Source organism: Rhinoraja longicauda, chromosome 9, assembly GCF_053455715.1.
Source record: "Rhinoraja longicauda isolate Sanriku21f chromosome 9, sRhiLon1.1, whole genome shotgun sequence".
NCBI lineage: Eukaryota > Metazoa > Chordata > Chondrichthyes > Rajiformes > Arhynchobatidae > Rhinoraja > Rhinoraja longicauda.
This window is the reverse complement of record NC_135961.1, coordinates 33,319,156-33,346,243: the sequence shown is the minus strand read 5'-3', so window position 1 is coordinate 33,346,243 and position 27,088 is coordinate 33,319,156. Positions and strand designations below refer to the sequence as shown.

The 27,088-nt window shown below is 44.5% G+C and overlaps 1 protein-coding gene across 2 annotated transcripts in view; it reads left to right on the top strand.

Moving 5' to 3' along the window:
- The window catches only part of chrm3b (cholinergic receptor, muscarinic 3b), a 285,369-nt gene that overhangs the window by 38,280 nt on the left and 220,001 nt on the right, over window positions 1-27,088 (top strand). Inside the window, exons 1-2 of one of the 2 annotated variants that reach the window (XM_078405064.1) lie at window positions 6,607-6,747; window positions 22,910-23,277. The gene's annotated coding sequence lies outside the window, so the exon portion shown is untranslated. Of the gene's footprint in view, window positions 1-6,606; window positions 6,748-22,909; window positions 23,278-27,088 lie in introns of those variants that run through there. The other variant, XM_078405065.1, reaches the window with a different exon arrangement.

Genomic DNA, 27,088 nt, shown 5'->3' with positions numbered 1-27,088 from the left:
ATGTCTGTCGCGGCTCCCAATTACTTGCGTGCTGTCTCATGTCTGACCTTTGATGAACACAATGATGCTTCAAGCTGCTCGGTACAGATACCTTTGTGACCAGGACCTGTGTACTCCACTTGCATGTTTGCTCCCCAATGAGCTCTTTATGCTGCTTTAAAAAAAAAGAAATGTTTGAGATCTCAAAAGAATATCACGAACAAAATTAGAGAGAAAGCATTTTAGACTTTAAAGATACAGTGTGGAAATAGGCCATTTGGCCCACCATGTCCGTGCCCACCAACAATCACCCCGTACACTAGGTAGCACTATCCTACACACGCGAGAGACAATTTAGAATTTACAGAAGCCAATTAACTTACAAACCTGCATGTCTTTAGAGTGTGGGAGGAAACCAGAGGTCCCGGTGAGGTTGAGCCACCTGCACCGGCTAGTCAATGTCCACATGAGCCGGCTCAAGACGCGCCACAGATGCAGTCTCAGGCTTTGCACAACGCCGTGGCGATTAAATTGCTGGTGTTTTGGACGTCGCAGCTGCACGTATGGTTTGAGCAGGCCGAGCGAGGATCTATTTCATATTCGGCACATTACAGCTGACGACACTAAATATTATTACGTGGTCAGGGCCTTAGATCACGACTCAGCTGGCCATCTTGTTAGTTTTCTTCGCCAGCCGCTGGCTGCTGGCAAGTATGACGGCCTTAAGGCGCTTCTATTGCGCACGTTCGGGCTCAGCAAGCGTGAGTGGGATGCGAGGATTCTGAACACGGGTGGTCTCGGTGATTGCAAGCTGTCGGATCTGATGAGTGAAATGCTTACCTTGATGAACCAGCCCTGTTTCCTTTTTGAGCACGTGTTTCTGGAGCAGATGCCCAAGGACATCCGCCTGCACGTCACGGGTGAGGATTTTGCCGACCCCCTGTGGCTGCCTGAACGTGCCGACGAGCTGTGGCACGCCAAACGGCAGGGTGCTTTTTCTATCGATCAAGTGTCGGCGGAGTTGCAACGCAGCCCGCGGCCATTTTCTGTGTCGGTTGAGGGTTCCACCAGAAGGCCGGTTTTGAGTGACGGGGGTAGATGTAAGTGGTGCAACTACCACCAATGCTGGGGTCCTGCAGCCCACCAATGCCGTCCGCCCTGCCCCTCTCCGGGAAATGCTGTGACCAACCAAAGCCGCCCTCCCTGCTCGTATCCGGGAAACGCTGCGGCCAGCCACCAGTAGTGGCTGCCGCGGCCGGCCTGAAGAATCATCTCTACACCTGGGACTGTAAATCAGGACGGCTGTTTCTGGTTGACACAAGTGCTGAGGTCAGCGTTTTGCGCCCAGCGTTAGTCGATACTCAATCCGGTAAGCGGGGGCCCGCTCTTAACGGGAGTTCCATCCGTACGTATGGTTTTCGCACGGCCCCGTTTATTTTTGGATCTTGCCATTTTACATGGACTTTCACCGTGGCAAATGTGTCCCAGCTGTTGCTGGGCGCCGATTTTTTTACGGGCACAATCCCTGTTGGTTGACATGCGAGGGCAACGTCGTGCATTTTGGCACTTTTGAGTCGATTTCCCTTTGCCCCGCACCAGTTCCTTGGCCTGGCCTCGACCCGGTTTCTGGTGTTGACAATATATACGCCCAGATATTGGCGGAGTTTCCTGCCATTCTACCCCTCAGTTTCAGTCGGTCGTTTCCAAACATGGGGTTTTGCATCATATTACTATCACCGGACTGCCACTTCACACTCATGCACGCCGGTTGCCTCCTGACAAGCTCCGCATTGCCAAGGCAGAGTTCCGCCAGATGGAGGAGATGGGGATTGTGCGTCATTCTGTTAGCCCGTGGGCCTCTCCACTGCACATGGTTCCGAAAGCGAATGGGGGATGGAGGCCTTGTGGGGATTACTGCCGTTTAAATCATGTCACGGTGGCTGATCGATATCCTGTTCCGTATATCCAGGACTTCATGGCCCATTTGCACGGGGCCAAATTTTTTTCGAAGATCGACCTGGTGAGGGGCTATCATCAAATTCCAGTTCATCCGGCTGACGTTCCCAAAACTGCTAACATTACCCCTGTTGGGCTTTTTGTGTTCATCCGTATGCCTTTCTGTCTCAAGAATGCCACGCAGGCTTTCCAGCGCCTCATGGACATGGTGGGTCATGGTCTCGGCTTTTTGTTTATTTATTTAGATGATATCCTCGTCGCCGGTCGCTCTCGTCAGGAGCTCTGTGCCCACCTTTGTGCGCTCTGTCAGCGTCTCAGTGAATATGGACTGGCCGTCAACCTCCCAAAGTGTCAGTTTGGTCTGAGTTCCATCACGTCGGGGTCACCAATAAAGTGAGATAAAGCGAGTCACACGTTGTGAACTCAAGAAAAAGCTTTATTAAACAAAAGGAAACCCAAAACAATAGCAGTGTTGTTGAGCCCAGAGTAACTGCGTGTCGCTGCAGCTGGGCACTCCCCCGAAATCCTCTCTGCCGCCCGCCCATGGTCATGTGCCTCTTACCACATGATGAATGAGGATACGATTAACCAGTGGCCCGACCACCACATGGCGCCACAGTAGTCACAAGAAGAATGTGCAAACTCAGTACAGAGAGCACCCGTAGTCAGGATTGAGCCCGGGCCTCTGGTGCTGTAAGGGAGCAACTCTACCACTGTGCTACCATGTTGCCGCCAAACTACGGTTGAAGTTTAAATGGTTCTTTTCATTATGTAAAATGCCCAATTGGCCAGTTGGCCAAGTGGGGGGAGGGGGGGGGGGGGGGTGTGAGGGGAGGGAGGAGTGGGGAAGGAGAAGTGGGGAAGGAGAGGTTGGTGCACCAATGCAGGAGAGGTTTGGGTCCATCGGGTCCACTTGGTCTAGTAATATACCAAAGAGCAAGAATCAGGAGTGTTTATGTGTGAAACATACTGCCAACAAAACAATTACATTTTTACTTGCAGCAGCTCAGCAGGCAAGTAAATGCAATACATACAGATAAATGTAATATTGAAAATTCAATAAATTAATAACCGCAATACCAATGCAAAAGTAAAAAGAAGTCCGTAGTGCAACCAAAGACACAGTTCATGTAACCTCAGAGTTGCTGAGGTTAGTGTTGTGTCGTGTTCAAGAGCCTGATGGTAGTTGGGAAGATGCTAGTATTGAACCTGGCGGTCACGGGTTTCAGATTCCTGTCCCGTCTTCCTGATGGTAGGAGTAAAGTGAGAACGTGGCCAGGATGGTGTGGGTCTTTGGTATTGGCTGCCTTCTTCAAGCAGCGCCTGACTAGGCCCCGTAGGTCCCTGTTCTCTGGGCGCTCCAGTTACCTCAGACATTCCAAAGATGTGCAGGTTAATTGTAGGCTTCTGTAAATTGTCCTTAATGTGTAAGGTAGAACAAGTGTGAGGGTGATCGGTGGGCGACGTGGACTCGGTGGGTCGAAAAGCCTGTTTCCACACTGTATCCCTAAACTAAGCTAAAACCCCTTTGATGGTGGGGAGATCAGTACTTGTTTTTTTTTATTTTTTTTTATTTTTTTTTATTTTTGAAAAGCATATGTACAAATAGAAATAAGAAAAAACACATTTGTTACAAAGTTCTTACATAGCTTCAATTTTTAAATTTTTGAAGAGAGAAAGTAAAAATAAAAATAAAAAACTATAAACTTGGGGAGAGAGAATAAGAGGGTTAATAAAAAAAATTTAAAAAAGGATCTAACAATAAAAATTAAAGGGAGTAGATCCGGGAGACAATAACCACAGTTGTACATCCAACCCCTAACTCAAGTTTCAACTTTTAATTTAAATTTTTTTATTTTAGTCCTGTGCCAAACCCATTTACTTTTCTAAAAATTCAATAAATGGAGACCATATTTTTAAAAATAACTCAGGTTTGTCGATTATGGCAAACCTTATTTTTTCCAAATGCAGGGTCTCTGTCATTTCCGTAGTCCACATTTTAATTGTGGGGGTTATTGGTTTTTTCCAAAATTTAAGTATTAATTTTTTCGCAGTTATTAGACTGTAATCAAGAAAATGTACCTGACTTACTGTAAAATTTGTAGTATGTTCTGATAATCCTAATATAATTAATTTTGGGTCCATATCTAATTTTTTATTAATAACTTTAGAAACTATTTTAAAAATCTCCAACCAGAAGTTTTGCATTTTTATACAAGTTACGAAAATATGAGTTAAATTAGCTTCTTGAAATTGACATTTATCACAAATAGGAGAGATACTAGGAAAAATCCTATTTAATTTCGTCTTCGAATAATGTAATCTATGTATTATTTTAAATTGTATTAAGGAATGTCTAGTATTCAATGAACATTGATGTATATGTTGTAAGCTTTCATCCCATATATCTTGCATTATAAATTGATTCAATTCGTCCTCCCATGCTCGTCTATAAGATTCTGATGACGGAATGTCAGTGTCAAGGAGAGTATTGTAAATAAAGGATATTAATTTATTTGAATTATAATATCGATTCAGGCATACATCAAGTGTTTCTGGATCTCTAAACTTATATTCTTGCATGTGTGATTTTACATAATCTCTAAGTTGTAAATATCTAAAATAATTATTAACATGTAATCCGTACTTCTGCTGTAACTCCTGAAACGAAAGAAAAGTTCCCTTATGATAAAGATCTCCCACCCTTTTGATTCCATAACTTTTCCATTGAGCAAAGCCTCTATCTAAGACAGACGGTTTAAAAGAAGGATTATTCGCAATAGGAAGGAAAACAGATAATTTACTCAATTTTAACGTAAGCTTTAATTGTTTCCAGGTACGGATAACACTATGTATAATGGGATTACCTCCATATGTTTTTTTATTTAAATTTATTGGAGCTAAGAGGATCACACCAATATCGAATGGTAAACAATCCTCTTTCTCCATCTTTAACCAATCCGGTTGTTGATCATAATCATCCAACCAGCAGGTTATATTTTTAATATTAACCGCCCAATAATAAAATAAAAAGTTAGGTAAAGCAATTCCTCCATTAATTTTAGACTTACATAAGTGTCTTTTATTTATTCTATGAGTCTTGTAGTCCCAAATAAAATTAGTGACAATTGAATCAATTTTAAAAAAAAACTTTTTTGGAAGATAGATCGGAATTGCTTGAAATAAATATAGTAGCTGTGGAAGAAAGATCATCTTTATAGCATTACTACGACCAACTAATGATATAGGAAGTGTTTTCCAAAATTGGATATTTCTGTGTAATTTAGCAAGTAAAGGAGGAAAATTTGATTTAAATAAAGAAGTATATTTCCTAGTCACGTAAATTCCAAGATATTTAAACTTTTCATAGGCAATTTTAAAAGGAAATTGTTGAAGTATGGCCGGATTATGCTCCATTATTGGCATAATTTCACTTTTATACCAGTTAATTCTACAACCTGAAAATGAACCAAATTGAGTTATGAGATTTAATAAATTCGGAATGCTAATTTCTGGCTTTGTAATATATATTAATACATCATCCGCATATAAAGAAATTTCATTGGTTGTATGTTTAGTGTTGTAGCCATGAATATCTGAATTTGATCTAATACTCTCAGCAAGTGGTTCTATAATAAGGGCAAATAAAAGTGGTGATAGTGGACATCCTTGTCTACAACCCCTAGCTAAATGAAATTTAGATGACAGCATTTGATTAGTTAATATTCTAGCTGTTGGGGATGTATATAAAAGTTTCACCCATGCACAAAAATTTTCACCTAGTTGAAATTTTTCCATCACTGAGAAAAGATAGGGCCATTCTACTTGATCAAATGCTTTTTCAGCATCTAGCGAGATGATTGCTAAATCTTCATTTAATAGTCTATTTGAATAAATTATATTAAACAAGCGTCTCAAGTTGAAAAATGAATATCGTTTAGCTATAAAGCCTGATTGATCGGGGTGTATCAATTTGTCTATAACTAGACTTAATCTCTGAGCTAAAATTTTCGCTAATATCTTCTGATCAGTATTTAAAAGAGCTATCGCCCTATACGAACCAGGGTCTTCAGAATCCTTATCTTTTTTAGGAATGAGGATTATTGTTGATTCAGTCAGAGTTTGTGGCAATCTCTGTTGTTTAAAGGCGTGACTATATACAGTTTGCAACCGTGGAGAGATCAAACCACTAAATTTTTTATAAAATTCATTATTTAAGCCATCAGGGCCAGGAGTCTTCCCATTTTTCATGGATTTAATAGTCTCTTCAACGTCTTTCATAGTTATTTCTGCGCCCAGTAAATTTCTATCACTCACATTCAAACCAGGAAGATTACATTCCTGCAAAAACTTTTGCATCTGCGCAGAAGTATCTGTTATTTTTGATGAATATAATGACTGATAAAATTGCAAAAATCTCTGATTAATATCCTTAGGTAGTTTAAGCAAATCTCCATTTTCTGATCTAATTTTATGAATTGTAGAATCATCTTCTAATTTACGGAGTTGACGTGCTAGCAATTTCTGTGGTTTATCTCCAAATTCAAAATGTTTTTGTTTAGTATATTGAGAAAGCCTTAAAATATGAGCTGAAAGGATATAATTTAACTTATATTTGAGAACTGCAATTTTATTATGTATTTCAATAGAGGGAGCGATGGCATTTGTTATGTCTAACTGTCTTATCTGACTTTCCAGGTCATTCTGTTCAGCTCGGTTCTTCTTGTTTTGAGACGCTTGAAAAGCAATAATACATCCTCTCACAAACGCTTTAAATGTTTCCCAAAGCAGGGACGCAGATGTTTCAGGAAGGTCATTTGCGTTAAAAAAAATCTCAAATTGCGATTTAAGATAGTCATAACATGCTTTTTCATTTAAGATTTGCGGATTAAATCTCCAATTAGTCTGTTTCCCCGTTACTCCTTGGAGTTTTACCCTAAATGTTAAAGGGGCATGATCGGATATAATAATATTATGATATTTCGAATTATACGTATAAGGAATAAGTTTGGAGTCCACCAAGAAATAATCAATTCTTGAATAAGTTTTATGCACAGGTGAATAAAATGAATACTCTCGGCCTGAAGGATTATCAATCCTCCAAACATCTTTTATATTTGCATTATTTATATAAGAGTTTAATAATTCACACGACTTGGATTTTGTTTTCCTTTGAGTTGAAGATCTATCCAAATAAGGATCTAATGTACAATTTAAATCTCCTCCAATTATCAAGTTATATTGTCCAAATTCTGGAATGGTATTAAATATTTTTTAAAAAAATAACGGATTATCAAAATTTGGTGCGTAGACATTCACCAATATCAATTTTGTAGAATATAGTTCTCCCACTAATATAACATATCTACCTTCAGTGTCGACTATAGAGGAAGTATTTATAAATGGTATACCCTTACGAATTAAAATAGCAACACCTCTTGATTTAAAGGGAAACGATGAGTGAAATACTTTATCAATCCATTTGCCTTTCAGTCTATTATGTGCTACATTTTTTAGATGAGTTTCCTGAAGGAACATTATGTCTGCATCAATAGATTTTAAATGTGAAAGTACTTTACCTCTTTTAATTGGTTCATTAACACCCTTGACATTCCAACTACAAAATGTAATACCTTTAACCCCTGTTTTCCTAATAGAATCTTGCATCTTAACCGATAAATGGTCTATAATAAAGCAAATGGTCTGGCACACGGACTACAACATTTTTCTTGAATGAGGGGTGGATGATCTTTTGTACAGCGTAGAGTGCCTCCCGGAAATATCTCCCAAAAGTATATAATTTCTGAAAAATGACATGATAATAAAAGTTAAATCTAAAAAAAAAATCAATATATAAAAGGTTAAAAGAGTGCAGGAAAAAAGAAGAGACAACTAAAACTACAACTACAATTAGTGCAGTTAGTGTTAGCCACCCTAAGGTGGCAAAAAATCTAAGGACTTCCGTGAGATGTAAAAAAAAATTAATACTAGCTCCGTTTTTTAACACAGTTATTATTATTATTTTATTTTTTTTAAAAAGAGAGATAAACGGGGCAGGCCCGAAACTAATTAGTCTATAATAAATCGATTTTTCTATCTAAAGTGTATTAATTAAGTATTCAAAGTAAGGTTTACATAAATCAAATATTACTTATACTTCTTATTAGTGATGATTAATAAAAATATATATGTTTTTTAATTAATAATTATTAGTTACGGTTAATATACGTATAGTATATACACTAAACTTAAATCTTTGAATTTTAATATTTTTAAAGTCCAATTAGATGTCTGCCAATTAAGATAGCCGTGAAATCATAATCAAGCCTTCAGCGACCTTTCGATCTCCCGAGCAAATTCCAGTGCTTTATTATAGTCAGTAAAAAAGGATTCTTTTTGATTGTAGGTCACTCGGAGTTTTGCTGGATACAACATACTGTAGCGACCATAGAGAATGGTCCAGGTCGTCGAACCCTCGGATTGGCCAGCGAGGTCACGTGGGAACGCGACCATAGGGATTGGTCCAGAGAGCGACATCGCTGATTGGCCAGCGATGTCATGTGCGCGTTTGGCGCCCGATTGAGTGAGTTCGGCGAAGTCTTCAAGGAAGACAGTAAGTTTGTATTGATTGTCCTTTACCTTGTTGTTTAAATCTGTATCCGAATATTGCGGCTGCAATAAACTCCTCTTACAACCAACAAGTTTCGGACTCGCCATATTGGTGACCCCGACATGATCTGGACGATCACCGACTGAGCAGGAACCCGACGCCTCGTTGACGATGACCGAGCAGGGCACACCGGAGTCAAGCGCGGCAGGCGTTCATCTACCGTTGTTTTGGACGCACGCACCGCAAGCTTGGTTTATCCACGCCGAGGCTCAATTTCATATAAAGAAGGTGTCGGACGAATCCACGAAGTACTTCTACCTCGTCAGCGCTCTATCGCCGGACACAACCAAGCGCGTGATGCGGTTCATCGTGAATCCACCTGCGGAAAACAAGTACGAGGCCATGAAGAAAGTATTACTGCGAACCTTCGGGTTTAATAAGCATGGTGGTGCGGCAAAACATCTGCACCTACCGGATCTTGGAGACCAACTGCCTTCCGTCCTCATGGCCGAAATGATGATGCTAGCCGGTGAGCATACGGATTGCCCTATGTTCGAGCAGGCATTCCGCGAGAAACTTCCCGAGGATGTCCGACTGCTGCTCACGGATTGTTCTTTTAAGGACCCCGAAGCATATGCAGCGAAAGCGGACGCGCTCATAGCGGCAAAAAACAAGGCGAGTGGTTCGATCAACAAAGTCTCGACATCAGTGACCACGCCACAGCGACGGCAAGATGGCGCCATGTCTCCCGCCAATTCTCAGAAAGCCCGCCAAAAAGATCCGCACAAGCGCGGCTGGTGCTATTATCACCTACGATGGGGTAACGAATCCCGCAACTGTCGTTTGCCTTGTACCTTCGCGGGAAATGCCTCGGCCGATCGTACATAGGGGCAGTTACGATTGGCCAGAACCGGCGCCTCTATGTCCATGATCGATTCACGGACACAGAATTTTTGGTAGACACGGGAGCCATCGTCAGCATAGTGCCGCCGACCGACCTCGAAACCAGATCGGGTAAGACAGGTCCCACCCTCATCGCGGTTAATGGCAGCCCAATTCGCACTTTCGGTACACGGAAGATGTCCCTTGTGTTAGGCCTCCGCACGTACGAATGGCCATTCATCATAGCCGACGTCAAACAAGCGATCCTGGGCGCAGATTTTCTCTGGGCTTTTTCACTGGTTCCTGATGTCCGCGGTAACGACCTCCGACCCTCCGCCGAAGATGAGCACGTCGCTCCGACAATCGCCTCCTCGCCCAGCCCTACTGTCCAGGCCGTCGTCGCGGCCCCCGACTCGTATGCTGCGATTCTGGCAGAGTTTCCGGAGCTGCTCGTCCAACGTTTCGACACGCCTTCGGCTAAGCACGGTGTGGTCCATCACATCCGCACCGAAGGCCCTCCCGTTTTCGCTCGGGCCAGGAGACTACCGCCAGACAAACTGGTGGTGGCAAGGGCGGAGTTCAGGAAAATGGAGGAAATGGGAATTGTCCGTCAGTCTGACAGCCCGTGGGCCTCGCCGTTACACATGGTCTCCAAAGCATCTGGTGGATGGAGACCATGTGGCGATTATCGGCGTCTCAATGCTGTCACCACGGCTGATCGCTACCCCATACCGCACCTACAGGATTTTTCATCTGGGCTGGAAGGAGCGGTGGTGTTTTCCAAAATCGATTTGGTGCGAGGATACCATCAGATTCCGGTGCGACCGGAGGACATACAGAAAACTGCAACAATTACTCCGTTTGGGTTGTTTGAATGGTTGCGTATGCCTTTCGGTTTAAAGAACGCGGCACAGGCTTTCCAGCGACTGATGGACCGCGTGGGCCGGGGTTTACCGTTTTTGTTTATTTATTTAGACGACATCCTGGTAGCCAGCCCCTCCGTGCAGGAACACCAGGCCCATTTGCGGACCGTGTTCCAGCGGCTCCAAGACCACGGGCTCATAATCCAACCCTCCAAATGTCAATTCGGCCTTCCTGCTCTTGATTTTCTAGGGCACAGAATTACCCCTGCCGGCGCCTCCCCTTTGCCCGAAAAGGTGGAGGCTATCCGGGCATTTCCTAGGCCCACCACAGTAAAAGGGCTACAGGAGTTCGTAGGCATGGTTAATTTCTACCATAGGTTCGTTCCGGCAGCTGCGCGAGTCATGCGCCCACTCTTCCAATGCCTTGCAGGGAATCCGGTAGAGTTGTTGTGGTCCCCGACCGCTGAGTCGGCTTTTACAGCAGCTAAGGCAGCTTTGGCAGACGCCACCATGTTGGTCCATCCGAGCCCCTCCGCCCCCACGACCCTGACGGTTGACGCCTCTGACGTGGCGGTGGGCGGGGTTCTGGAGCAGCAGGTCGGTGGCCGTTGGCAGCCTTTAGCGTTTTTCAGCCGGCAACTAAATTCGGCCGAGCTGAAGTATAGCGCATTTGACCGAGAGCTTCTGGCTCTCTATTTAGCTGTTCGTCATTTCAGGTACTTCCTCGAGGGCCGCCCATTTGTGGCATTTACGGACCACAAGCCATTAACATTTGCTTTTTTGAAATTGTCTGACCCATGGTCGGCCCGCCAGCAGCGGCACCTGACCGCTATCTCCGAATTTACCACCGATGTCCGTCATGTCGCGGGTAAGCTTAATGCCGTTGCTGACGCCCTGTCAAGACCTGCTTTTCCCCCTATTTCGGCGGTGGACTGCGAAGTGGATCCCAAGGAGCTTGCGGAGGCACAGCTCCTAGCGGATACCGTTTCGGCTTACCGGTCCACCACTTCGGGATTGAAGTTGGCCCAGGTAGCTTGTGGGTCGGAGGGCACGAAAGTCTGGTGCGATGTTTCTCTTCCCCGTCCCAGGCCGGTAGTACCGCCCTCCCTTCAGCGCCGGGTTTTCGATGCCATTCATGGGCTGGCGCACCCGTCCATCCACTCCACCTCTGCCTTGGTAGCAGCGAGGTTTGTCTGGCATGGCCTGCGGAAACAGGTAGCGGGGTGGGCACGTTCCTGCGTGCCCTGTCAGACCGCTAAAGTCCAGCGCCACGTCCAGCCCCCCGTACAGGATTTCGAGGTCCCGGCTGTTCGTTTTTTCCACATCCACGTGGATTTGGTCGGGCCTTTGCCTTCCTCCCGGGGCTACACCCACCTCCTCACGGTGGTGGATCGGTTCACCCGGTGGCCAGAGGCTTTCCCATTGTTTGATATTTCGTCAGCGTCTTGTGCTAGGACTTTGGCCCTTCATTGGGTAGCTCGTTTCGGGGTCCCGGCAGTTATTACCACTGACAGAGGGCCACAGTTCACTTCGTCCCTCTGGACCGCGCTGGCAGAACTGTACGGGTCCAAGTTACAACCCACGACTGCATATCACCCCCAAGCAAATGGACTCGTAGAAAGGTTCCACCGCCAACTTAAGGCGTCCCTCAGTGCAAGGCTTGAAGGCCCGGACTGGGTAGACCAACTCCCTTGGGTTCTTTTGGGCATCCGGACTGCTCCTAAGCCAGATCTCGGTGCGTCGTCCGCAGAGCTAGTATATGGCTCGACACTTCGAGTACCCGGAGATCTGTTTCCGGACCCTTCAGACCTGCTGCCTACAGTCCCATCAGTGTTAGCATCTCTCCGGGAACGGGTGGGCTCCCTGGCTCCAGTTCCGACTTCTCGTCATGGGTGTCCCATGGTACATGAACCGTCTTCCCTGAAGGACTGTGAGTTTGTTTTTCTGCGTAAAGATGCCCATCGCGCCCCGTTGCAGAGGGTCTATCAAGGGCCGTTCCGGGTTTTACGTAAGGGAACGGCTACCTTCACCTTAGACATGTGCGGCAAGAGTGAGCTCGTCTCGGTGTCCCGGCTCAAACCTGCCCATTTGGACCCGGATCAACCAGTCCTGGTCGGTCAAACCCCTAGGAGAGGCCGACCTCCGTTAGTTCCGCTCAGTACGGGACCCCCCGTTCCGACAGTTCCTCCAGGACCCCCCGTTCCGGCAGTCCCTCCAGGACCCCCCGTTCCGGCAGTCCCTCCAGGACCCCCCGTTCCGGCAGTCCCTCCAGGACCCCCCGTTCCGGTAGTTCCTCCAGAACCTCTCGTTCCGGCTGTTCCGCCAAGTCCGGAACCTCCGGCTCCTGTGGTTCAGGCTGTCCCTCTCCGTACTCGTTATGGTCGCGAAATCCGGCTCCCTGCTAGGTTCCGCACCTCGGGTTCTGGGGGGGGTCATGTAGCGACCATAGAGAATGGTCCAGGTCGTCGAACCCTCGGATTGGCCAGCGAGGTCACGTGGGAACGCGACCATAGGGATTGGTCCAGAGAGCGACATCGCTGATTGGCCAGCGATGTCATGTGCGCATTTGGCGCCCGATTGAGTGAGTTCGGCGAAGTCTTCAAGGAAGACAGTAAGTTTGTATTGGTTGTCCTTTACCTTGTTGTTTAACTCTGTATCCGAATATTGCGGCTGCAATAAACTCCTCTTACAACCAACAAGTTTCGGACTCGCCATAATACCAAATCTGAGCGCTGGGATCTTCTTGAGAATAGATCTTGTCTCATTAAACAGTGCTCTTTTCTTAACCACCTCAAAGGGGTAATCTCTGACGATGCGAATCTCATCGCCTCGGAATGATAAAGCTCTGTTACTAGCAATTCTTGACAGCATATCTTCTAAAACGTGAGCATTATGCACCCTCAGAATCAAATGTCTTGGAGGCGCATTAGCACCTGGCCGTGCTCTCAGTGCTCTATGGGCTCGATCCAGCAAGGGCTTTGAATCCATTTTCAAAACTTCCTGTAATAACTCAGCAGTAAAATCACGAACGTTTTTATCTTTTTCTTTGCCTTCTTTAACTCCAAGGATTCTTAAATTTTGTCGTTTTGAATGACCCTCTTTAGGTGAGTTGGAAACTTTAGCTGAGACGAGTGCTGAAACTACAAAAGTAGTATTGTCGGAGACTCAGCGTCTTTCTGATTTATTGATGAGATTAACCGAAAAATGTACTGACTTAGAGGGAGATCAGTACTTGTGATAGAGCTTTCGTGCTCCTCTGCTGCAAGAGTGCAGAGCATCAGTACTATCCTGATATATCTAGAACATTAGTACTCTTGTGCCTGAGGAGCACACAGTCATTGTATGTATGTCTGTACGGTTGGAGCACAGTTATCACTGTACAAATCATGCACAAATAATGTAATATGAGATATGACGTCTACCAGACTGAGGCCAGGCGCCAGCTCTTGGACACCTCCTCCTACTTACCCCTGGACCATGACCCCACAGATGAGCGCATTATCTCTCAGACCATCTCTGATTTTATCACATCCGGCTGTCTGCTAGGGAGGAGCCAGCGCTGCCGTTGCAGCTGCGGCTTGCCTGCAGTCCGTCTGTCTTTTGTGTTTTTTGTTGTTTTTGTCTGAATTGTAGTTTTAATATGGTGTAGGGTTTGTATGTTATGTTTGGGGGGGTGGGAGGGAACGGGAACGGGAACTGTAAAATTCTCTCTCCCGAACGGAGACGCGACCTTTGTTTCTGTGTCATGTCCCCGTTCCCGCTGCGGCCTACCAACGGCCATGCACCTGGGACCACCTGGGCTCTGGTTCGCAGAGCCCGCGGCCCGGACTAACCACCTGCGGCGCTGGCTGCCTGCGGATGCTGCGGGAGCGGCTGCGACTCGTCTCCGGAGGCTCCGGCGCGGGCCGCGTGGACGTCTGGAAGCCCGCAGGCCCCTGGATGGGGGCCGATATCGGGAGCTCCGGCAGAGGCAGCGTGTTCACCCGCCCCGAATCGCGGGGCTTGGGTCGGCCCGCCGCGGAACTTTCACCGTCCGGCGCGGCCTGGAATAGCGCCCGGCAGGGGCTTCAATGTCGGGAGCCCCGACCATCCCGACGTGGCAACTCCAACAGCCTGACCGCGGGAGAAGACGGCAGGGGAAGAGAAAAGACATTCTGGCCTTCCATCACAGTGAGGAGGGACTGGAGGAGACTCACTGTGATGGATGTTTCTTTTTGTTTGGTGTTAGTTGTGATTGTATGTGTTATTGCATTTTTATTGATTATTCTTATTGGTCTTATTGTTCAACTGCGGGTAATGTTTCATTTCACTACACATTTATGTGTATGTGACAAATAAACGACTATTGACTATTGACTATTGACTGCCCTCCATAGCCTCCAACCTTATCATTCAGCAGCCCCACACATCCTGGTTTTACGTTCTCCCCAAAAAAACGTCTGAAGAAGGGTTTTGACCCAAAATATCACATGTTCCTTTTCTCTAGAGATGCTGCCTGACCCACTGAGTTGTTCCAGCACTGTGTCAGTGATCGGTATAAACCAGCATCTGCAGTTTCATCCTACACATGTAATATAAGTTCCATTTTGTGTGGGTTTCTAAGATTTGTTTTGTTCCTGGTGGGCAAATCACTTGTGATAAATGTATTTGGTTTAGATGAGAGGGGATCAATTTTCATCTTGTTGGAAGGTTGAGCATGACAGACCATGAACCGTGTGTTTGATTAAAATAAAGCCGATTGATTTTGAAATTCCAATTACACACACCAGATTGTTCAGATAAGAGTACGAAAGAGAACAAACAGGTTAGAACAGAACCAAACAGAAGTGAAACCTGCAATCAGTTGAAAGGAGAATATATTATCAGACAGTTGACAGAGCTAACGCTGGAAACTAGTCACACTGTTCTTCCAATTATTTAATATTGTTTATTTGTTCCATAGAATTTCCATCACTGCATCATGCATCTTAACACACATGTGTGGTATAGCTCAATATTATACCTCTCAGATTCATGCCAGCATACATTACATACATTAGGAAATATTTTGATTGATTGATTGAAAGTTTCAACATGGAAACAGGCCCTTCGGTCCACTAAGTGCATGCCGACCATTGATCTTCTGTTCACGCTAGTTCTATGTTACTCCACTTTCCCATCCATTCCCTAAACACTAGGGACAATTTTACAGAGGCCCATTAACCTGCCAACCTGCATGTTCTTGGAATGTGGGAAGAAACAGGAGCACTCGGGGGAAACCCACGTGGTCACAGGCAGAACGTTCAAATTCCATACCGACAGCACCCGTAGTCAGGATCGAACCCAGGTCTCTGGCACTGTAAGGCAGCAACTCTACTGCTGAGCCACTGTGCTGCCCCATTTATTTGTCTATATTTTTTTATGTGTACTGAACGTTTTTGTTGGTGTTTATTATGGGATTTACAGAGTACATATCTGTTGTGCTGTTGCAAGTAAGAATTTCATAGTTCTGTTTCGGGACATATGACAATAAAACACTCTTGACTCCCTACTTCTATCCGACACACGTGGGACAATTTATAGAAGTCAATTAACCAACTTTGAGATGTGGGAGAAAACCAGAGCACCCAGAGAAAATGCATGCGGTCACAGGGAGAACATACAAACACCGTACAGACAGCGCCAGTAGTTGGGATTGAACCCGGGTCTCCAGTGCTCTAAGGCAGTAACTCTACTGCTGAGCCACTTTGCCACCTTGTAATATGTTGAGAGAAATTGTGGTTAACCCCTGCTATGTTTAATGTGCGGAATAGAAAATAAATGTATTTAATTTAGAAGGTAGACACAAAATTGCTGGAGTAACTTAGCGGGTCAGGCAGCATCTCAGGAGAGAAGGAATGGGTGACTTTTAAAGACTGGTGGTAATTTTCAACAGAACATGAAAGGTCACCTTGCTGGGTGAATAATGTTGAGCCTGCCTGACATTGGTTTCATCGTGGATTGAAATTCAGGCAGCTCTCCACCAGCAAGGAAATGTGAGGAGAAGATACCTCCGGGAAGATAATGTTGATCATGATCCTGTCTTTGTACCATTGGACTCCCTGTGTTGGCTTCCAGCTCTTTGACACACTTTAATAAAGAACAGGAAAACTGAGGCATTAGAGATGAAACATTTCCCTTGGCTTCAAGCTTTTTAATTCCTCCGGAATTGAAGCCACATCCCTGCCTGCAAGTCACATCATGTCTATCTGTTCTGTTGCTCACTGAACTATAAAGCAGGACGAAAGAGTTTTAATCTTTTGATTAGACAAGCTCACTTTACTCCGTTTCTCTGGTCTATGGCATCCAGCGGGCTGACAAGTATTGGGTAGAATGCCAGATCTGAGGTTCTTCTGAAGTAGCGTCTGGGGAAGGGTCCCGACCTGAGACGTCACCTATCCAATTTTTTCCAAAGATGCTGCCTGACCTGGTGAGTTACTCCAGCACTTTGGGTCTATCTGAGGTTTTTCTGCCTTGCCTTTTGTTCACGATTTAGTTGTTCCATTGTCGGCCTGTCTTCGGCTCAGGGGCATTAATTACACTACCCAAAATCAGTGAGGTTCAACTCTGAATGTCCTCAATTTATTTGGTTTAGAGATACAACGTGGAAACAGGTCCTTTGTACCACAGAGACCACAAGGACCATTGATCACCCGTACATTAGTTGAGAGTCACAGAGTCATCGGCATGGAAACAGGTCCTTCGGCCCAACTTGCCCATCCCAACCAACATGTCCCATAAAGACTAGTCCCACCTGCATGCTTTTGGCCCATATCCCTCTAAACCTGTTCTATCCATGTACCTGTCTAAATGTTTCTTAAACGTTGTGATAGTACCTGCCTCAACTACCTCCTCCGGCAGCTTGTTGCATGCACCGCCCTTTATGTAAAAAAGTTACCCCTCAGGTTCTTATTAAATCATCCCCGCTCCCCTTAAACCTATGTCCTCTGGTTCTCGATTCCCCTACTCTGGGCAAGAGATTCTATGCGCTTAGCCAATCGATTCCGCTCATGATTTTGTACACTGGTTCTTTGTTATCCCATTTTTGCACCCCACGCACAAGGGGCAATTTACTGAAGCCAATAGACAATAGACAATAGGTGCAGTAGGGGGCTATTCGGCCCTTCGAGCCAGCACTGACATTCAATGTGATCATGGCTGATCATTCTCAATCAGTACCCCGTTCCTGCCTTCTCCCCATACCCCCTGACTCTGCTATCCTTAAGAGCTCTATCTAGCTCTCTCTTGAATGCATTCAGAGAATTGGCCTCCACTGCCTTCTGAGGCAGAGAATTCCACAGATTCACAACTCTCTGATTGAAAAAGTTTTTCCTCATCTCAGTTCTAAATAGCCTACCCCTTATTCTTAAACTGTGGCCTCTGGTTCTGGACTCCCCCAACATTGGGAACATGTTTCCTGCCTCTAACGTGTCCAATCCCTTAATAATCTTATACGTTTCGATAAGATCTCCTTTCATCCTTCTAAATTCCAGTGTATACAAGCCTAGTCGCTCCAGTCTTTCAACATATGACAGTCCCGCCATTCCGGGAATTAACCTAGTAATTAACCCAGTCAATTAGCATCCTTTGGGATGTGGGAGGAAACCAGAGCACTTGGAGAAAACCCATGGGGTTACAGGGAGGATGTACAAACAACACAGGTCTCTGGCGCAGTGGGGCGCCACTGTGCCGCCATTTAGATTATTTTCATAAGCTCCAGTCCACATCCGTTTAACATCCTCGCAAAGCAATTGGTACAAAGCTAAGGGTTTAGTCCGGTTTAGTTTCGAGATAGACAATAGACAATAGACAATAGACAATAGGTGCAGGAGTAGGCCATTCAGCCCTTCGAGCCAGCACCGCCATTCAATGCGATCATGGCTGATCACTCTCAATCAGTACCCTGTTCCTGCCTTCTCCCCATACCCCCTCACTCCGCTATCCTTAAGAGCTCTATCCAGCTCTCTCTTGAAAGCATCCAACGAACTGGCCTCCACTGCCTTCTGAGGCAGAGAATTCCACACCTTCACCACCCTCTGACTGAAAAAGTTCTTCCTCATCTCCGTTCTAAACGGAGATACAGCATTGAAACTGGCCCTTCAGCCCACCGAGTCCGCACCAACCATCGATCACCTGATCACACACTCGTTCTATATTATCCCACTTTCGCATCCACTCCTTCCACACAGGAAAAGATAGGAGTTGGATATCTGTGAGAGAAAATGCAAGTATAATGTTTAAAAAGGCTAACAGAAGTAGAGGCTGCGTTCAAGTATTGTGCTGTTGATCGTTGATTACACTTTAATGAGTTGTTGGCCGGCATTCAAATATTCAAATGTTCTTACACACTTCTGCAAAGCAGATTTATTTTCTGAAAGAAATCCATTTAATTTGCATTTTTGAATGTCAAACCACTTTCCATCCTGAGAATTATTGGCTCCCACCATTAAGAGCCGAGCGTTTGATGAAATTGTCACAAAGATTCCGCCAAGGCAGATTGAATAAAGATGATAAATTCACTCAGAATCATTCATTATTTGCATAAAGGAGCCTCCATAGTTTTGACCATTTTTTCACTTTTCTCTTCCTCCAATGATAAGCTTCATGTCAGGACCATTAATTGCATCAAAAGGTGCTTTAAAGCAAAACAAAGCACAGTAAAGTACAGGTCTGAAGAAAGTGTCCAACCTGAAATGTCACCTTTTTATTTTCTCCAGAGATGCTGCCTGACCCGTTGAGTTACTCCAGCATTTTGTGTCTATCTACAGTAAACCCTCATTATAAAGGACTATAGTGGGGGGGGGGAATGGTGTCCATTACTGCTAATTGACTGTTATATAAGGTATTATCATTGAATATTGTTGACACAAGGTACGGCTGATGCTGGTTAATACAGGAAAGGATACAAAGTGCTGGAGTAACTCAGCGAGTCAGGCAGCATCTCTGGACAACATGAATAAGTGATGTTTGGGTCGAGACCGATCTTTAGAATTGCTGCGTCACACTGCACTGCCCTATTGAAAAGGAACTATTGGAAAAAGTAGGAGTTCCTCCTATCTTGTTCGTCCTAGGCTGAAGAGAGTTCTCAACCCAAAACATTACCTATCCATGTTTCTGAGTTACTCCAACTCTTTGCGTCCTTTTTTCATCTCTGAATGTTTGCAGCAGGATTCATTTATTCCATAAATTAAATCACCAGTTAATGAGACATTGCAAAGTTTAAAGAGGGCAATTTATAGCAAGATCAAAATAGTTTCTATGTTGACAGGGGTAGCAGCAGAATTGTCCAGCTATTTATACACAGCTCAGTTGGTATTCCGAGGATGTTGCCAGAACTCAAGGGCCTGAGCTACAGGGAGAGGTTGACCAGACTGGGACTTTATTCCTTGGAGCGCAGGATAATGAAACTTGATCTTAGAGAAGTGTACAAGATCATGAGGGGAATTGATAGGGTGAATGCACAGAATCTTTTACCCAGAATCGGGGAATGAAGAACCAGAGGACACAGGTTTAAGGTGAGAGGGGAAAGATTTAATGGGAATCCGAGGGGGCAACCTTTTAATACAGGGGATGGTGGGTATATGGAATGAGCTGCTGGAAGAGGTAGTTGAGGTAGGTACTCTAACAATATTTAAAAGACATTTGGCCAAATATATGGATAGGAAACGTTTCAAGGGATATAGGCCAAACGCGAGCAGGGAAGACTAGCGAAGATGGGGCATTTTGGTCGGCATGGGAAAGATGGGCCAATGGACCTGTTTCCATGTTGTATGATTCTATGAATCTATGACTCTCAGTTACAAATTGTTGGGTAATTCTATGGACTAATATTAGTGGGTACCGTTGTACATCAATATTTTTTCAAGCAATTCCACAGTTGATAATCTCCTTGATATTGCTAATTAGATCACTTTCTTGTGTTTGTTTGGTTCGAGTTGCAGTGCATTTAAACTTCACTGCGTCGTATTACGAACATGAAGTGTAATTATTTACTGACATTTTCCAACTTAATGAAATATGCATTTGTTTCCTCTGTGGCACTCTTTCATTGCAACTCCAGACATTAAGAGCCAATATATTATAATGGGTGTAGTTCTCCTTTAGTTTAGTTTAGAGATAGAGCACAGTAACAGGACCTCCGGCCCACCGAGTTCACGCTGGCCAGCGGTCCCCACACACTTCCGCTATCCTACACACTGGGGACAATTTACAATTCTACTAAAGTCAGTACAAACCCGCATGTCCTTGGAATGTGGGAGGAAGCCGGAGCACCCGTAGAAAACCCACGAGATCACGGGGAGAACGGACAAACTCCGTACAGACAGCAACCGCAGTCGGGATCAAACCCAGGTCTCTGGTGCTGTAAAGCAGCAACTCTACCATTGTTCCACCATGCCTCCCACATTAGCCTGTGTGGGGAAGGGGACGACTATAAAATTTGCAGAAAGCTTCCTTTAAGCCTATCATCAGTAATCATATGGTAAAAATATTGTAAAATGAGAGAATTTTGATTTGACAAGCAGTGGTCCCAGGGGATACCTTCTCCCAATGGTGCATCAGCCGCAGTTATGGAAAATGACTGCTTTGGTACAAGCTAATTACTAGTTTTTTTTTAATGATCCAAATGGTCACGAAGCATAATGGTGGGAGGAAAGTAGGGGTTAGATTTTTAAAGAAGGCTTTTTGTGGCCTTACTGTCTGTTCAATGTGACACAAGATCAAGTACGCATGAAGGCAGCAGTTTACATTACCAATAAATGTATATGGTGGGAATGATCATAATTGGCCCCGTACCTCATCTGCTTTCCTGCCCCATCCTCAAATGTCTTGGTTCCCAAAGTATTAAAAAATGTTTTGAACTTGGCCATGAATATGTTCTATATCTGAGCCTCTCTATTGCGGGGAAATCCAAGAACTTACTACCCTCTGAGCAATGAAGTTCTCTTCCTTTCCTATGACTTAGTATTTTAGTATGAGGAAGGGTTCCGACCCGAAACATCACTTATCCATGTTATTCAGGGATGCTGTCTGACCTGCTGAGTTACTCCAGGATTTTGTGCCTTTTTTTTGTAAACCAGCAATTGCAGTTCCTTGTTTCTACTTAGTATGCTCTACGCCTTCTTAAACCATCAAGTTAATGGTTTCCTGAAGCAATTATATAATCATTAGTTCACTTACAATGTTGCTTAACATAATCAACATTATTACATTTAGGCCAGAGTTGCTGTCTTACAGCTCCAGAGACCTGGGTTCGATCCTGACTATGGGTGCTGTCTGTACGGAGTTTGTATGCTCTCCCTGTAACTGCATGGCTTTTCTCTGGGTTCTCCGGTTTCTTCCCACATTCTTGACGCACAGATTTGGAGGTTAATTGAGTTTTGTAAATTGCCCCTAGTGTGTAGGATGGAACTGGTGCCCAGGTGATGGCTGGCCGGTCGCAACTCGTTGAGCTGAAGGGCCTGTTTCCACGCTGTATTTCTAATCTAATCATTATTAGCATTATTAATAAAAGATAAATAACTAACATGCACCAACCAACAAAGTGTTGTGGGTGGCGTAGTGGCGCAACTGGTGGAGCTGCTGCCTCACAGCCCTCGTGTTCGATCCCGACTTTGGGTGGAGTTTGCACATTCTCACCGTGACCACAGGAGCTTCTTCCGGGTGCTCCCACATTGCTCCCACATCCTAAAGACGCACAGGTTTGAGGGTTAATTGCCTCTGTAAATTGCCCCTAGTGTGTAGGGAGTGGACGTGAAAGTGGGATAACATAGAACTAATGTGAACAAGTAATTGATGCTTGGCGTATACTCGATGGGCCGAAGGGCCTGTTTCCATGCTGTGTCTTTATACTAAATTAAGCAAACATAATTCCTATTTTTCTGGTCTTCTTTAATTGCAGTTCTTTTCAAGTCAACTTGCAGAAATTTCCTCGAGAATAACAAGAGGAGCATAAAATCATGAGAGGAATAGATTGGCTAAATGCAGTCTTTTGCCCAGAGTAGAGGAATCAAGGGTAACTTTTTTACACAAAGTAGGTGGTGGGTATATGGAACGAACTATCGGACAGTTACTATCAGGATATTTAAAAGACATTTGGACAGGAACATGGTTAGGATAGGTTATATTTACATATTCCATTGTTCTATTTGAGATATATGACAATAAAACACTCTTGACACTTGACGTGACTCTCGGTTTAGAAGGTTATGGGTTAACTGTGGGCAGGTGGGACTAGTTGGTCGGCGTGGGCAAGTTGGCTGAAGGGCTTGTTTTCACGCTGTATGACTCTATGACTCCAATAGCATTTTGCAATAATCAGGTGGAAAGAAAAGAATGAAAATTGATTGATTGTAATTTTATTATTCATTCAAAAATAACATGCTTTTTCCTTTTGAAATGAAGGTTGTCATGGGCCTTGCTGACCATGGTAACAAAGCATAAGTGAACACGGCAATTTTTCTGCTGGCAAATATTTAACAACTGTTTGAAACAGGGAGATGACTGTCACAGAGCTGTTGTGTGCAGTGAGGCTGCTATTGTTAATTGCCGATGGGTGTGGATAACAAGAATCTGCATTTACTTCATCTGTTTTTTCTCTTAGTGGATCTGTGAAATGGACAGGCTCCTGGATTAAAGCATTAAGTACAAGATGGTGCAGCAGTATTGCCTCTACTTACAAGTGTATTTTAGAAGACTTCTGAGCTACTTGGAAGATCTGAGGGAAAGCCTTCTTGTATGCTGGTGATCACTGCAGGATCAGTGTGAGTTGCTGTGATAAAGGACAGCAGACTACGGCCAGTGCGATTGGCCCTGCAACATCATTGGGTGGGGTCTCCCGTGGCAACGGGGCACATTTACGATCCAAAATGGCGTCAACTCACAGAAGAGGTACAGGCTCACTGAGACCAGAGTGCACCTGATGTGGCAATCTGACATTTAAAAGATCGAGTAAAAGAATAGCAACCTGAGGTAAGCTGGGAGTTTGGCTTTTTAGGGGTCGGGGGGGGTGGGGGGGGGGGAGGGGGGTGGGGGGGGAGGGGGGTGGGGGGGGGAGGGGGGTGGAGGAGGTGGGGGAAAGGAATGACTGGAGATAGAGGGAACACAGTTGCAGTGCGGCAGTAATGTTGATCCAGATATTGCAGGCTAAGTAGCATTGGTGAAGATATGAATGAATGGTATTTAGTTTAGTTTGGGTTATTATTAACAGGTGTACCGCGGTGCAGTGAAAAGCTTTTTTGTTGTGTACTATCCAGTCAGCAAAAAGGCTGCATGTGATTCCAGATTCAGGAACAGTTTCTTCCCAGCAGTTATCAGGCAACTGAACCACCCTCTCACCTGAGCTACCATCTACCTCGTTGGAGACCCGCGGACTATCTTTAATCAAACTTTTCTAGACTTTATCTTGCATTAAATGTTATTCTCTTTATCTTGTGGACACTGTGGGGACCAACGAAAAAGCTTTTCACTGTACTTCGGTACACGTGACAAAAAACTAAACTAAACTAAACTGGTTACAATCGAGCCATCCACAGTCGACAGGTACAGGATGAAAGGTGCAATGTTTAGTGCAAGAGAATGTCTAATAACGTCATATTAAAGATATTTTGAAGGTCTCCAATGAAGTATATGGGAGGACAGGACTGTTCTCTAGTTGGTGAGAGGACAGATCTGTTAGAAACAGAAACATAGAAAATAGGTGCAGGAGGAGGCCATTTGGCCCTTCATTGTGATCATGGCTGATCATCCACAATCAGTAAACTGTGCCTGCCTTCTCCCCATATCCCTTGTTTCCACTAGCCCCTGGAGCTCTATCTAACTCTCTTTTAAATCCATCCAGTGAATTGGCCTCCACTGCCTTCTGTGGCAGAGAATTTCACAAATTCACAACTCTCTGGGTGAAAAAGTTTCTTCTCACCTCAGTTTTAAATGGCCTCCCCTTTATTCTTAGACTGTGGCCCCTGGTTGCCTGATAATCTTTTGAAGGTAGACATTTTCTTGCCTCATTCGGTAAAGTCGTGATGAAACTGATAGTCATGAATGAAAGGATTGAGGTTTCTATATTTACCGAGTTTTAAAGGATTCTTGTATAAATAAACATCCTTTTTTTCGTTGTAATTGAGGAGGAACATTCACGGTAAGTTGCAGAAAGCTCCTTTACATAAATTGTACCTTCCATTGGAACTTAAACACTTCAAAGGTATTACCTGTACACCAATGCCTCCAAGTAGGGTTTCACAATGATCACATTCTTTAGCCTAAGGCTGGCGAATCTGTGGAAATCATTCCCACAGACGGCTGTGGAGGTCAAGTCTCTGGGTATTTTTAAAGCAGAGAGATACAGGTTCTTGATTTGTAAGGGTGTCAAAGGTCACAGGGAGAAGGCAGGAGAATGGGATTGAGAGTGTAAGATAAATAAGTTCAGAAGTTCTTGGAGCAGAATTAGGTTATTCGGACCATCATGTCTACTCCTCCATTCAATCATTGCTAATCTATCTTTCTCTCTCAACCCCATTCTCCTGCCTTCTCCCCATAACCCCTGACACCCATACTAAGAAAGAATCTGTCAATTTCCGCCTTAGAAATATCCATTGACTTGCCCTCCACAGCCATCTGTGAAAATGAATTCCACAGGTTCATCACCTTCTGCCTTAAGAATTTCCTCCTCATCTCCTTTCCAATGGTATGTCCTTTTGATCTGACCCTATGGCCTCTGGTCCTAGACTCCCCCAGTAGTGGAAACATTCTCTCCACACCAGATCAGCCATGATTGAATGGCGGAGGAGACTCAATGGGCCAAATGGCCTAATTCTGCTCTTGTGACTTATGAACTATGAACTTTTGAGTTGAAGTTTGTCAGGAACTGAGGGGAATTGTACCAGCATAATACCAAATGTGATATTGAATCAATGTTCTGGTTGTGTCCAAAGCAGAAGCTGTAACCCATTGTACTTTATCAGCTGACCATAACATAACATTGTACTTTATCAGCTGACCATAACATAACATTGTACTTTATCAGCTGACCATAACATAACATTGTACTTTATCAGCTGACCATAACATAACATTGTACTTTATCAGCTGACCATAACATAACATTGTACTTTATCAGCTGACCATAACATAACATTGTACTTTATCAGCTGACCATAACATAACTAAGTGGGTTGACTATATGGCTGAGTCTCAGCTTTTGCCTTTGTCATTGGGACTACCTTAATCATTGAGGTTTCTTGCTCCAAATCATCGTCCCATGGCCTCCGCTGGAAATGCACAAATTTCAGTGGAGTCAGGGTGGCACAGTGGCACAGCGATAGAGTTGCTGCTTCACAGCACCGGAGACCTGGGTTCGATTCTGACCTTGGGTGCTGTTTATGTGAAGTTTGCACATTATCCCTGTAACCTTGTGGGTTTCCTCCGGGTACTCTGGTTTCCTCCCACATTCCAATAATCCAGGTTTGCAGGTAAGTTGATCTCTGTAAGTTGACCTTAGTGTGTAAGATGCCTGAGGAATAACATAGTACGAGTGTACAGGGTATCGATGGTCGGTGTGGACACTGGCCCAAAGGACTTGTTTCCATGCTGTATCTCTAAACTAAACTAAACTACACAGTTAAATATGGACCAGATTAGAATCTGCTCTAACATCATGGACAGAGAAAGTCAAGTGTCAGGTCAAAAGTGTTTTATTGTCATATATCCAGAATGACCAACGAACAATGAAATTCTTACTTGCTGCTATGTGTGTGTGTACATAGGGCCTGGGTGGTGTATGTCTCTGATGATGCTGCCTGCCTTTTTGATGCAGCAACTTCTGTAGATCTTATTGATGATAGGGGGTCAGTACCCATGATGGACCAGGCAATGGTCAACACTTTTTGAAATGTTCTTTGTTCCCGGGCGTTCGAGTTGCCAAACCAGCTGTAATGCAACCAGTCACTATGCTCACGACTGTACACCTGAAGAGGTTCAAGAAAGTAGTCGTCAACACACCGAATCTCCTCTCTTGGGCAATGGAGTGAATAATTTTTGTCATAGATTCTTTGTCATGGTGCACTGATTATCCAATGTAGAGCTTGGAGCAGAATTTACACCCACAACTGTGCAGCCATGTACAAATCTAATTAAATTTACAAATTTGCAGACAAAATCAGCATACACATAGAAACCGTGTGTCCTGGTGTTGAGACAACAACCTTTCTCACAATGTCAACAAGACAAAGGAGATAGTGATCGACTTCAGGAAGTGAGGCTTTAAATTCCTGGGAGTAAATATCACAACTTATCCTGGACCATCCATATTGAAGCAAAGACCAAGAAAGTATACCAACGCCTCTACTTCCTTAGAAAGCTTGGGAAATTCAGTATGCCCCCAACAACCCTCACCATCCTCTACAGATGCGTCACAGAAAGCATTTTATCAGCATGCATCACAGCTTGGTTTGGGAACAGCTCCATCCACGACCTGAAGAAATTGCAGAGAATTGTGGACACAGAACAGACCATCACACAAACCAATCTCCATTCCATTTCCTCAATTTACACCTCACTCTGCCTTGGCAAGGCCACCAGCACAATCTAGGACGAGCTGCACCCCGGCCACTCACTCTTCACCCCATTCCCATCGGGCAAAAGGTACAGAAGTGTGAAAACACACACCTCCAGATTCAGGGACGGTTTCTTCCCAGCTGTTATCAGGCAGCTAAACCATCCGACCAATAACTAGTGAGCAGTCCTGAACTACTATCTACCTCAGTGGAGACCCTTGGACTATCTTTGA